The sequence below is a fragment of the Lepisma saccharinum genome, chromosome 14, assembly GCF_977018435.1.
Source record: "Lepisma saccharinum chromosome 14, izLepSacc3.1, whole genome shotgun sequence".
In the NCBI taxonomy this organism is placed as follows: domain Eukaryota; kingdom Metazoa; phylum Arthropoda; class Insecta; order Zygentoma; family Lepismatidae; genus Lepisma; species Lepisma saccharinum.
In genome coordinates, this window is record NC_139242.1 from 38048283 (window position 1) to 38061783 (window position 13501).

Sequence of the window (13501 nt, forward strand, 5' to 3'; positions counted from 1 at the left end):
GAGGCACTACTTTCCTCAGAAGCCATAACATTATCATTTATTGAAATAAAAATTCGGGATGCTTCAGCCCTTAGGCTCTTTGCACCCATTATACGAGGACAGCCACTTATCATAAATAAAATCAACAAAAATAGATTAAAACAGGCTATAAAGAGGCATTCAGAACATATAAGGGCAAAACACAGAGCAATAGACAGCCCTATAGGGTATTGTACTGGCAGTAGGACAAGACGCTAGAGCCGCGTTGGCCTGCAACATACCTGAGTGTACTACGTGGGATTGAGATTTACTTTTGGGTACTTCTCAGGCCACCTCTTACACCCCACTAACCTCATGACAAACAGGAATAGAAATACACTCATGTTTGTTTTGAAGGTGTATCGCTTGTGTTTATGTGGGTGTGTGGTTCCGTAGTAATTTCTTAACGTCTATATTGTATGATAAAGTAATACGCTGTTTCCAAAGGCTGTAGGGCCTCCCCGATGGCGCAGTGGTAACGTCGTCGCCTTGTAATCCAGGGGCCCCGGGTTCGATACCCGATGGAGGCACATAGTGGTTCGGATTCCACTTTAAACTGTGGGTCCAGTCCCGATTAGCCTTACTTTGCATAAAGTGGACTTAAAACACCAACTCAATCAATCAATCAAAGGCTGTAATTAGTTTTAGGTTATTGAATAACGCCCCGATTCTAATTTTTCCCTATCAGCGTTTATTATTGTTGTTACTAAACATTGCTCCGTGTCACGAAAGCACATAGTCACACATTCCATTCTCTATCGCGGAAACAGAGGTGATATGATCAGCACCATTCTCCGGTCGCCTTTACACCCCAGGTACCCATTCATAACGGAGTGGATGAACCCCAGAACTAATCTAAACTACGTGACGCAACAGCCGTTTGAAGGCGTGGGTCTGCCAACCGGCTTTTCATTGGGTAACGTACGGTGAGCGCATCGAGTCCCATCGGCGCTGTTTTGTAGCTTTCGAGACCGGATCTCGCTTCTTCTTCTTTTCATGGAGCTCCTCAATTGTCCTCACAATCCTGGGCAAACACCGAAATTTTGGAGGCCCCCACCGGGAGTCGAACCAGGAACCGCTCGCATCAAAGGCTAGAGCGCTAACCATTTGGCTGTGCGTGAGCCTGGATGAACCATATTTGATAAGTTTCTACTCAGAACACCCCAGGGATCGAACCGCGGCCAGACAGGCACCCTACCGACTGAACTCCCACTCTGGGCAGTGATTGAATCGTTTGTGAAAATGAACAGTTCGTGGAACAACTCGTCTCCACTCTGGAACAAAGAACCCCAGAGGAGAGAGAAGCAAGGGCAAGCGATGACGCGACGAGACAAAGCGATTCGTCGCGAGAAATCGCGCGATGGGAATCGGGCAGGCGGTATACCCGCGCCGCATCATTGTTGGGTCTTCTCGAAGAACGCGGAAGACGTGATGGGTGTCCTCCTCCTCGGAATAGATCAGTTCTGGACCCATGAGTCTCAACAACAGACGTTACTTTTTCCTCCCTTGCAATTCCTTTTTTTGCACAGTGGCAATAAGATCGGTGTCACTTTCAGAAGGTGTGCGGCAAACCTGCAGCAAACTTGCAACACGCCGTTGTCATTTGCACCAAGGAGGATACAGTTAGGACGTGGGAACGGATCGGGCCTTTCCAGATAATCCGTGAGCAAAACGTTTAATGCGACGACCTCACACGTATGAACTTTTCTTGTCCTCTTCTATCTTTGTTCCTCCTCACGGCTGCTCTGCATTCAAAGCAGATCCTTGCACTACTTCTCAGAGCCCTATCGGGTGTCATTCTTCCTACAGAGTTGCCTAAACCGTGCTAATTCTTCCCGAGTCCCGTTGTTTCTTCCAAAGTCTCCTTCGACAAACACAGCGTATCGGATTTCTCGTTCAGTTTCTTATAATTGCAACTGGAGGTCAACTATGTTGTTCTCTGGTGCTCTCTTTTCAAACGGAAGAAAAAGTAACCTACGGCATTTTAAGAGTGATTTTTTCACATATCTCTACGAGACTGTGGAGATATTTGTATTCTAATTATGTAGTGTCACTTTTCTTTCTGTTTTGGCTAATCGCGAATGAGAATGAATGACGATATGATGTAGTAGAACCCATGCCATGCCCAGGCTATGAAGTAGATGAGGAGACACCCCAAGAACTCTAGAGTTATGAAAACCACTGCGCTAAAAAGATCGGCAAGGAATCATAACAATATTTGTAGCACTTCTCCTTTCTTTTTGTCTCTTTTTTCTCTCTTTCCTCCATTCGTTCTCTTTGTTTATCCCTATTTCTCTATTTCTTCTTCTTCTTCTTCTTCTTCTTCTTCTTCTCTTTCTCTTCATTCCATTTATCTTTCTCTCCCCATTTCTTTCTTTGCTTCCTCTTTCCCTCTCTTTGATCTATCTCTTTCTATTAAACAGAGAACCTACAAACTCTCTTTCTGGGGTCTTTTCTATGCATCACCACGCTTATGTACACTCACCGTCAATAAAAATGGAACAAATGGATCCTGACTTACCTACTGCCCTGCAAAGCTTTATATGTGTTGCCAACGACGAAGAGCGAACTCCAACAGCAAGTTCGGCCATCGCCTTAGAGTTATGCAACACACACAACACATTGTGAGAAGACCGCAATTTCAGGATATGTGTACAATATTTATTGCTCGTGACTGTACATCCAAAGAATACTCCCAGCCCTAGTTTCTTAATCTTGCCTTGCAATCAATATAAGACTACGAATTTATGAATGAAGATACTCTCAGACCTTATTTGAAAGAAGCAAATGATAAAAAAAAACTTATACCCGAATGGTTGACACTTAATCTTCACACAACGACACACATTGTCCTCATATTTTGAATTTTAATCATGAGCAGCCCACGTATTACAAGACCCTTCATCTTTAAGGAACCGCCTTTATTGTAGCTGTGAGAATCCTTCTCCCCCTCCAACCCCTCCCCCTTCTCCCCGAAAGCAATGTCTCTTTCTTCTCCCTTCTTGCTCCATCCCTTGCGTTCCTCCTTTTTTCTGGTCTATTTCGACGACTTCTGCTATTACTGGAACGAGCACTGGAACAAAAAAAAAGGGAACAACGAAAAAAAGGGGGAAGAGGAACCAAGGACTACTTACGTTCCCCTCGTTTTGGACCACTTTCTCGGTTTTTCCTCTTATTCCAACATTTTCTAACAGATTCCTGCAGTTTCTTTCTTTTCCTCGTTCTCGTTTCGCCTTCATGGTATTCTACTTTTCGATGTCTCGGTTTTCAAATTTGCCTCTTACCCCCCCTCCCAAAGCTAGAAATCGACATCTGTGGTGGTAAGTGATTTTTCCGGGAGTCGGGGGACAAAAATCACAATTCATTAGCTTGTACGGCCGATATCTTATATACAGGGTGATCGTAGAAAATGTTTCCGGTACCTTTCTCCTTCAGTTTTGCTGTATACGGGGTTGTTCAAAATGATGTCGACAACCCTAAACGTTTTATTCTAATAGAACTTTGTAATTATTTATATGAAAATTGGTCTCAAACGAAAGCTTATATTTGAATACATGCTATGAGAATTTGGCAACTCTTATAGAGTTATTTACTTTTTCTGTCTTAAATAACTATCGAAGTGTTAAACACGTTGAGAGAAGCATTACTTTTATTGTCGGTGAAAAAATAAAATAATTCTTCACATTATTAATTGTGTTGCAATTTATTTGGTTTATCTTCTTCATGTCTATACCAAGCAATACAATCCTTAGGAACACCAAATTTGTGTTTAAGGTATTAAAACGTAAGATTATAAGCAATAGCAATCTTTCATTGATCTGAAAATCTCCTGGGGATAAGTATCCTTTAGATAGAAGTTTGATGTTGTCTCTAACAAAAAGTTCTTCTCATCCTTTCTTTATTCTTGGGATTTGTTGTCAAACCGCAGTAACAATCGGACAAGATACCTCCTGCTGATTTCCGTGAAGGAGGTTGAGCTCCACACATTCACAATCTCAACAATGCTGTTATCACTCGCCCCTCGAACCCCTGTCTTCCGCGTGGCAGTCAGACTACACACACTATATGTATATATGAGATGCTGACTCTGTACGTACAGCGATATATACTGTAAACAAGAACCAAACAAATATATACGAGTTTGTTAGAACAGCATAACGTGTAGGCGATAGTGAAACACAATCCAACGGAACTGAAGAAAAATCTAGACGATACAGAGACAAGATGTAGATAATATATGGACGAGATCTAGAGTAAAGCTAGACGAAATAAGAAACAGATGACTTCTGGTGTCTTAATTCTAAATATTTTCCCTTTCTCCTTATCTTGTTTTCAAATCAACATAAAACTGTTACGAGAGTTGTGAGATTAGATCCTTTATTAAATAATATATTAAATAATAAATGCTGACTGCATAAATCAAGAGCGTGCTGAAATTCAAACAAAATGTAAACGAAGTTACGCAAGCTCAAGGCTATATAGACATACTGGACCGAGAATGATTCTATAGATGAGGTAAGTTTGACATCTAGCGGTAACAAAACAAACCACGAAGGAAATAGAGAATAAATCTAGACGAATCAGACTAAATCTATAAAATACATTGACGAGTTCGTTAAGTAATGGAAACGAAATCTAGACGAAACAGACACTAAATCTAGATAATATATTGACGAGTTCGTTAAGTAATGGAAACGGAAATCTAGAAAATATATGGAATATTGAGTTTGTTAAGTAATAGAGACGATTTGTGGAGGAAAGCTAAACTGAACTCAGACTAGACTCTGTATTCGTGTATTGAAATTCGTAAATTCGTCCAGACCCGATGATCATACATGAACCCCAAGGGTACATAAATGAGAGAGAGAGTTAACAACTTACCTCTTGCGTTTTGTTTGAGAACATGAAAGTAAGGTAGTGGTGAATGTGGCCCTTTTTTTGTGCATTTTTCTCATCAATGCTGTTCCTCACCCGAGTTGTAAAATGCCCGTTTCCTGTTGCGTGTCTTGAAGCATTTAGCAATATTTGTGTTCTTCTAATTGCCCCAAAGCGGGTTGGAAATAGCTGCTAAGATCATGGTGGAAGCTCCCGTCGTTGTTTGGAACAGCAAAAAAAGGAAATTTCAAGACGCAGCGGCAGTTAACTTTCGCTCTCTATCATCATTCCTTTCTAGGTGGCGCTGTTGACGTTACTGTCGCTTCTTTCATGATGCTGCATTCATCATTTTTCATCTTTCTCCTAATGAGATTCTTGCTTCTAGGTGCTTAATAAAATAAAAAGCAGACTTAATTCAGGAAATGTACGTATGTTACTTTTATCTTCTCGTACAATATCTAAGAAACTAAAAGTTAAAATATACAAAACAGTAATTTTGCTAATAGTATTATATGGATGGGAAACTTTGCTTCATTACATTGAAAGAGGAATATATATTAAGAATATTTAAAAATAAAATTCTTGGAAATATATTTAGACCTAAAGGGGATGAGGAGACAGGTGAGTGGAGAAAGTTACATAATTTTGAACTCCATAATATGTATTCATGTTCAGATATTATTCGAATTGTTAAATCAAGAAGACTTAGGTGGGCAGGCCATGTGGCACGAATAGAAAATTTTACAGGATTCTTGTTGCGAAACCTAATGGTAAGAGACCGGTAGGAAGGCCAAGACGAAGATGGAGGGATAACGTTGAGATGGACCTAAAGGAAATCGGTAAGGATAGAAACGATTGGATTGATCTTGCCCAGGATAGGGACAGGTGGAAGGTTTGTGTTGCTGCAGCGATGAACCTTCAGGTTTATGAATGATAGAGAGTTAGTTAGTTAGGTGTTTATTGCATTGGTTTGACAGTAACTGCAGCTTCAAATTAATCTTTGAACTTGATGATTTTGATATATGTTCGAAACCAGCCTCCGTTCCGTAGCGGTTAGTGTAACGCGCTACGAAACCAGTGTTCATCGAATATTGTATAAGGCTTGAATGATTATTTTTGTTTGCCACTTATTTATTACGTCTTCACTCATCCTCGTCGTCAACTGAGCCCTTTATGCACAGAAAGTAATCAACACTTATTCTACATTATGAGTTGAGGTTAGGTACAGTCACTGCCTAACTCTACGGCTTAACATAACTTACTATTGAAATGCTGGTATTGAAGTTCGCTTGTAGTCGTGGAGTTAGGCAGCACACATAACACATTGCAAAGAAGTCAATATCAGAATCTAAGTAAAGTATTTTTATAGAGAAAGCTTATTGCCCGGCGTTGCCCGGGTATTTATTTATCCCAATCTTGTATTAGACAGGAAGATAGTGAATTCTAACTATAGTGTGAAATGTAACTAATTTTAAATGTGATCGTGAATGTCACCAATTAGCTCAGCGACTCCGAAAACAATGGATTCGACATTAATCTAAGTCATTTGTGGCATTTTATTTTTCACCCCCTCTCACCCTCCATGCCGATAGGTGATAACTTGGAGTTGAACCGCATTGGGAGTGTCACGAAATCTATGGATTCCATTCGCAACACAGCCTGAATGTTAGACAACCCGAGAAACACTATCGTTGTGCGGATTGCATAGAGTCACGGATGTCTGTTTGTGCGGAATTTAATATCGGTGGTTCTCAATTATTTTTACATGTCACCCCTTCCCACCCCGCCCCTAAGGGTGCCAGGGGTGTCTTACCCCAACAGTATTTCTTTCCAGGTTGCAAGTGACACGCGTACCAAGTTTGGTTGAAATTGCTCCAGGCGTTCGAGAGTTATGCCGGAACAAACAAATGCGCGCGCACACACACACACACACACACACACACACATACATCCATTTTATATATATATATAGATTGAGTAAAACTGATGTAAGAAAAGAGAAAGAGAGTAACAACTACAAGTACTGACCCTACTACCGCTTAGGGCGGAGGGTGTTCCTTTAAAACAAAAAGTCAGCGGGGTGGTTGGCTGCCACGTGGGCGACCCGGGCTCGATCAGAGAGGTTCACCCTCCGGAGGACAACCCTTGTGAGGGCAGACCTCACCCTCCGCAAGACTTGTGATGGTGAGGGCGATGGAGGGCGTGGGCGACTGCGATCTCGGAGGGTGAGGATGAGGAGAGGTTGATTCAAATTGAACACCTCTGGGCTCAATTTCCCAGCAAGGGGTGTGTGTGTGGGGAGGGGGCGATTTCAGGTTGGGACTTTATTAAGCAATGCCCCTGAGCTCAAAACTAACCCAATGTTCCTAGGTTCAAAATCCCGTGAAAGCACATACTGGTTCGGATCTCAGTTTAAAGAGTTCAGATAAGCCTTTCTGTGCATAAAATGGACTTAGAAGCAAAGTCAACATTAACATTCAGAAAAGCCGATACAGGAATTTGCACCCAGTTGCAGTTATGTATTATAGTTTGTTAGAACAGTATTTATTTTCTTTTTGTAGCAAGCAATGTTAGTCAGTGGTGCAGTCAGTTTTGTCCATTTGTGCATTTTGAATAGGTCACCCCTTTTGTTAAGAAAGTATTAACTCCATTTTTGAATCCTAAATTCAATACACTTTTCTGCCATTATGGTACCTATTATATATAATATTTGGTCCTTTCGTACTAAAACATTTAAAATATGGGAGGAAGAAACCAACCTGGCTCACGCCTGTTTGAACTCTTTGTATTACTTCACTTTTCTGCCACTTGTGGGCTAATTGCGACGATGGAGATTTCGAAGGTACACTCACAAAGAACAGACATGCCCAGGCCGGGATTCGAACTCGGAATTCCTGGTATCGCAGAGCGCTGTGCTAACCATGGAGAATGCCAGCCTTCTGGAACTGCAATCTTCTTTCGGTCAAGCAATGCATGCACTTCCACGAGATGACAACACCGTCCGATATTACCGACGGCCGGACAGTGCGATGGCTTGTTCGTCAACGGAAAGAGAGAGAGAGAGAGATTGTGGCTATGCCCCAACACAATGACCTCCTCACACATCACAGGAAGCCTTAACGTCGCACGAGTATCTATACTGCCTCTATGGCGGGAAGGCAGACTTCGGGAGTCTTGTCTGTCGGGAGATGCTTTCGTTCTGGATCCATTCCAAGAGAGAGAGAAGAAGCGGCCTCGTTGTGAGGGAGGCGATGATGATGATGATGCATCCACTTCCTGAATGAATCGCGCCTGTATGGCGTCGCGAGTTTTGACGCCCCCGGAACGGGACAGGAAGCCAATCTATCAGGGAGTTCCCGAGGGGGGTATGCTGGGGGAGAAGCTTGATTTCGATTTACCCGTGAATGGTTGTTCGGTTTCTCATGAACGTTAGAATCTGTATCTGTATTTTGGGATATTTGACAACCGACTATGATGAAGGAGCAAACAAAAACGTAAATTGGCCGTATTAATAGAACTCGGTGGGTGCTCAGGAGCACGTGCCCCAACTATTAGGTAGGTGCTGAAGAAGTAAGCATATGTTACATTTTTATATGAATAATAATCCACCATCACGAACTTTCCAATATGACATATACATATATATATACCTAGGTATAGTATATAAAGGTAAATCCCCCTTCCCCTGAAGATGTAACCATGGAGGCTCATAGTGGAGGTAGGGCTCCAAACATTCAAGATCTCGCCTATTGTGGAGATGATGTGATCAGCGCTACGCTCCGGCCACTTGTATCTTCTCCTCATCCCCCACCGATACTCATTTTACTAGAGGCCGGGTGAACCCCAGAACTGCCTTGTGAATTGATCTTCCGAAACATCCCCACCTGAGATCACCACGGGACTCGAACCCGGATCTTGCTCGTGTCAGCCAGACGCCCTACAGGTACCACTGCGACTACGCACGCACACACAGGATGTTCCAACATTCAGTGTATCGAGATAAACAGTCTTTTAGTTAACTGTGTTAAAGTGACTAATGCAACACTGTGTGTGTGTGTGTTAGTGTGTGCATAAATATTATTGGGCCTCCCCGATAGAGTAGTGATAACCTTGTCGCCTTGTAATCAAGTCCCGGGTTCGATACCTGGTGGAGGCACATTGCTCAGTGGTTCGAATCGCACTTTTAACCGTAGGTCAAGCCTATCTTTGCATGTAGTGAACGTAAAGCAAAAACGATAAACTCATATGTGCATAAATATTATTATCACTATTATTATTATTAAAAATAGTAGTAGCAATAGTAGAGTAATCATTAGTACATGCAAGTTTTAGTTAATCTTACTGCACCACGTAGTTACCAGAAGGCGACCCAAATCAAATGAGAACGCCATGAGCGGTGTGCACTTCGGAGGAAGTCGCAAGAAACTAAAAAATTCGAAGCACGGCGACCCGTTATCTTGTATCGGAGCAGTCGACGCCTCTCGCCGCAAAAACAGCAGAGCATCGCAAGAAAAGACGACTTCTTCACTTGTAGAACTATCACCTCGCTCCACCCCATCCCCCGCTACACCCCAAAGAGCACCGCGTGCCTTGTGAGACCACACGCATTGGAATCGACGGCAGTCGACAAAGTCTAATATCGCATCGGTTATGTCATCATCCCCTCCCCCCCTCCCTTAGAGAAGTACCTCTTCGATCATCGGTAACCTTTGCTGGATGTAGAGCAGTGTTCCATTGTTGGATCCTTTGTGCCCTTATCTCTGCCTGCTTGCTTGTAATAGTGAACGCTCTCTGGCTCAGGAAAAATGTAATTGATTGTTGTACCGACATTGCTTGCTTGAGGTTGCCGATTGGAGATATCTAGTTCTTTCATTACTGCCAAGTGGTAATTTGCCATCAATGGATTTTCCTACGCAGTTGGTAGAAGAATTGCATGGTGTACTAAGGCAGGCATGTATCTAGAAGAATGTTTCGGGGGGGGAGTCCGAACCAAGTGTTTCAAAATAATGATGATGATGATAATAATAACAATAAAAATAACGTTTATACTAAAATAATTATAATTATATTACATTAATTAAAATAGTATTAATTAAAATATTTAAATGAATAACATATTTTTATTACATGAATAGGTAATAAGATTAGTTATATTACAGCACGTATTCATTATCTAGCTTACGTGTAGTTAAGGCCGGCAAAATTTGTAAAAAAAAACCTGCTCTGTAAAGGAAATTAATGTCAAATAGATAAAGAATTTAATATTTCTTGACTAAAAAAAATTAATGTTAGATCGAGTTGACGAAAAATAAAGTTCCTGGTAATATTGTATGAATCTTACGTTATAAGTAGAAATAAATCTTGCATAAATATTTTTTGTTACTGTCATTCAAAGTCATATGATCACAATAATCCTTGCCTTCCAATAAGTTTGGCGATTAAACAAATAATATTTTCATTATTTAATTTTATTTATTTTATTATTTCATAATTTTCATTATTTAATTTTTGTACTTAGTAAATCTTTGGGGGGTCCTGTCCCCCTAAATACGTCCTTGTGCTAAGGGCCCTCTTTTCCAGTCCCGGTTGAGCCTTCAACTGTTGAAATTCAACTTAAGAGTCAGGGGAAAAGAACAAACTCGACAAACTCCAGAAAAATGGTCTTTTAATTGCAAAACGTTACTCGATATGTACTAAATGAAAAGGTACAATAAACACATGCTTTGGAATGGAAGTGTCAAAGGAATGAAACAAAATACAGAATAAGACATGTTGAAAAGTACAGCACAATAACCACATGGCAGAAAATGACACCACTACCTCGATTCCAACAGAAATTTGACTTACCTGGTTTTCTCCCTGACCCTTCAACTGTAGATGCGGGGTGTTAGGGGTGACCTTTTCTGAATTTCAACCTCTCTTGCCGACCTCCGTGGTGGAGTGGTTATCACATCGCGCTACAGTGCCAGGGCTTCCGGGATCGAATCCCGGACTAGGCATGGATGTTTGTTAGTGTCACTCATCCCCATCTTCGTAATTAGCCAAAAGTGGCAGAGAAGGGAAGTCAAATAAACTATATCAATCCAATCACTTCAACCTCTCTTCCACATAGTACACCCTGGACTGCATTTTGCAAACTAACGAAGCTCTGGCGCCAGGACTCACAGCCAGTATAATTATCTGTGGAGCTCGTGTTGTGTCCTGTCCAGGCGTGTTTGTGATTATCCTTTCATCCTCATCTTCGCGATTAGCCAAAAGTGACAACGAAGCGAAGTAAAATAAAACAGAACTAATCAACACAAAGCCATATTTGAGGGCGAGAGTTTGACTTGATTTAGTTTTTCAGTCCACGTTAAGCACAGAAAGGCTAATCGAGACAGTTCCTACAGCTTGAAGTAGGATCCGAACCACTATGTGACTCCACCGGGTATCGAACACGGGACCCCTTGATTACAAGGCGACGACGTTACCACAACGCCATCAGGGAGGCATTTGAAGGCCATATAGAGCCTCTTCCAGAATGGACTAGCGATTTCTTTCGAAATTTCATGAGTCTGACACACACATGTACCACATGCATGTGTAAATGGCGACTACATTCCCTTGGGGATCTTCCTTCACTTTAGATTAAGATCTGTGACGCGACTGGGGACAACGATGTGGGAGACGAAATATGACGACCAAATCCACAACCCTTTCTTTCCACGCTTGGTTCTGCATCCACATGTGTTTCCCCGAGTTCTCCGTGTCTTGTGTCATCCGGTATCGTCGTCATTGACGTTACCGGGAAACGGATGTGCTCGGCGACGCTTCGAAATTCAGCTGTCGCCCGTTTCAAGAATCTTGGGAAGCGAGCGCACTGTTTTGTCTTCGCGAAAGCAACACTTCGACGAACCACTGGATGAGTACTTGCTGGCTGAGAGATTTCAAATGAAGTTTCCGCTTTGCTTACGAATTGTTAGCTCTTGCAACAGAACCGGGTGCAAGTAGATTTTAAATTACTTATGTGTCATCGGGTAGCCGTGGTTTCATCATGTAGACTTATCATTAGTTGTTTTCTTGATAATACGTTATGCTGAAATTTCGCAGGAAACTGTTTTTTGGGAACATTTTTTCGAAAGTTGACGACACTGCCGTGTCTTGATGCTATATCCACCAAGTTTCAACGCCGACTTCCATGATGGATTGGTTAACACATTGCGCTACGACACTAGGAGTCCCTGGCTCGAATTCTGGCCTGGGTGTTCTTTGCGAGTGTACCTTCATCATATCATAACTCTTTCTCATCTTCGCAATTAGCCAAAAGTGGCAGAAAAGCGAAGTAAAATAAGCCAAATCAATGAATCGAAAAAGTTTCCACGGATTATCAAGCAGTTGCTTGAGTTTTTGTCTAAGTCCACTTTATCCATAGATAGGCTAGTCAGTACTGGACCTACAGTTTAATGTGGGATCCGAACCACTGGATGAGTACTTGCTGGCAATGCGCCTTCAGCAGGACCTCTGATTACAAGGCGACCAGTTTACCTCTACATGACTTGAGAGGCCCTTTCAAGCAGTTGCAACTGTCACGAACTTACTTCACTACTATAGCTGAAGTCTGTAACGTATTGCCAGTTCGGCATCTTTGACACAACCCCAGAGGAAGCCGACAGGACCCGTATCTGGTTTCGAGCCACCACCTGTTTTTCTGTAAAGCGATGTTGTCGCTTTTGCCTGCAGTGTTTAGACATTCATTCACTCACCGCAACCTCGCGTTCAGTAATCTCTAAAGAAACCGAATTAGCAACATCTCATTTACTCCACGTGGGGCTGACAAGAGCTGTCATTTCTTGGACGAACACTATTGGTGGGAAAGGTTTCAGGGAACGATTTATTGGACTTCACGTGGACCTGACATGTGGTTGTTAGGGGCAAAACTGATCTTTCGGAACTTTCTTTGATGTAAAGTGGTCATCCAAAGAGGACGACAACTTTTACCATTTTCAGTTGTTTCCAAAAGGTTTTCTATAGATATCAACCATTTGACTTTTAGGAACAACTCTTAACAACGTGAACTATACGGCTACCTTCATGTTCAGATGTTTCCAGAAAGCAGGAGCTTTGTAGGTATATTGGATGTGCGGGGGTAGGGGGGCTGGGGTGTATTTGAACATCAGCAGGTGAAAGAAGGCCTTGCGCCCGCATGTGTGTGTGTGCAGTGAAATACTTCATGTGTCCGTACATGTCTAAGTGTGTTTTGCTTATTTGCGTCGACCTCCGTGGCGGAATCGTTAGCGCTAAAACCCCAGGAGTCCCGGATTCGAATCCCGGCCTGGGCATGGGTGTTCCTTGTGAATGTCGCTTCATCAGTTTCATCATATCATCACCCATTTTTATCTTCGCGAATAGCCAAAAGAGGAAGAAATTGCGAAATAAACCAAATCATTCACAATCAGTTCATTCAACCAGAGATTTAGATTTACGATATGACTTTATTATTTCACGTGCTGACACGTTCATTCTCAACTGTTTCCAAACATTTGGGTTTCTTGTTTTACGTCGCTTTTCTTTCACTTCGGCTGATCACGACTACGAGGATGAATGATGATTACCTGAAATAGATGAGGTG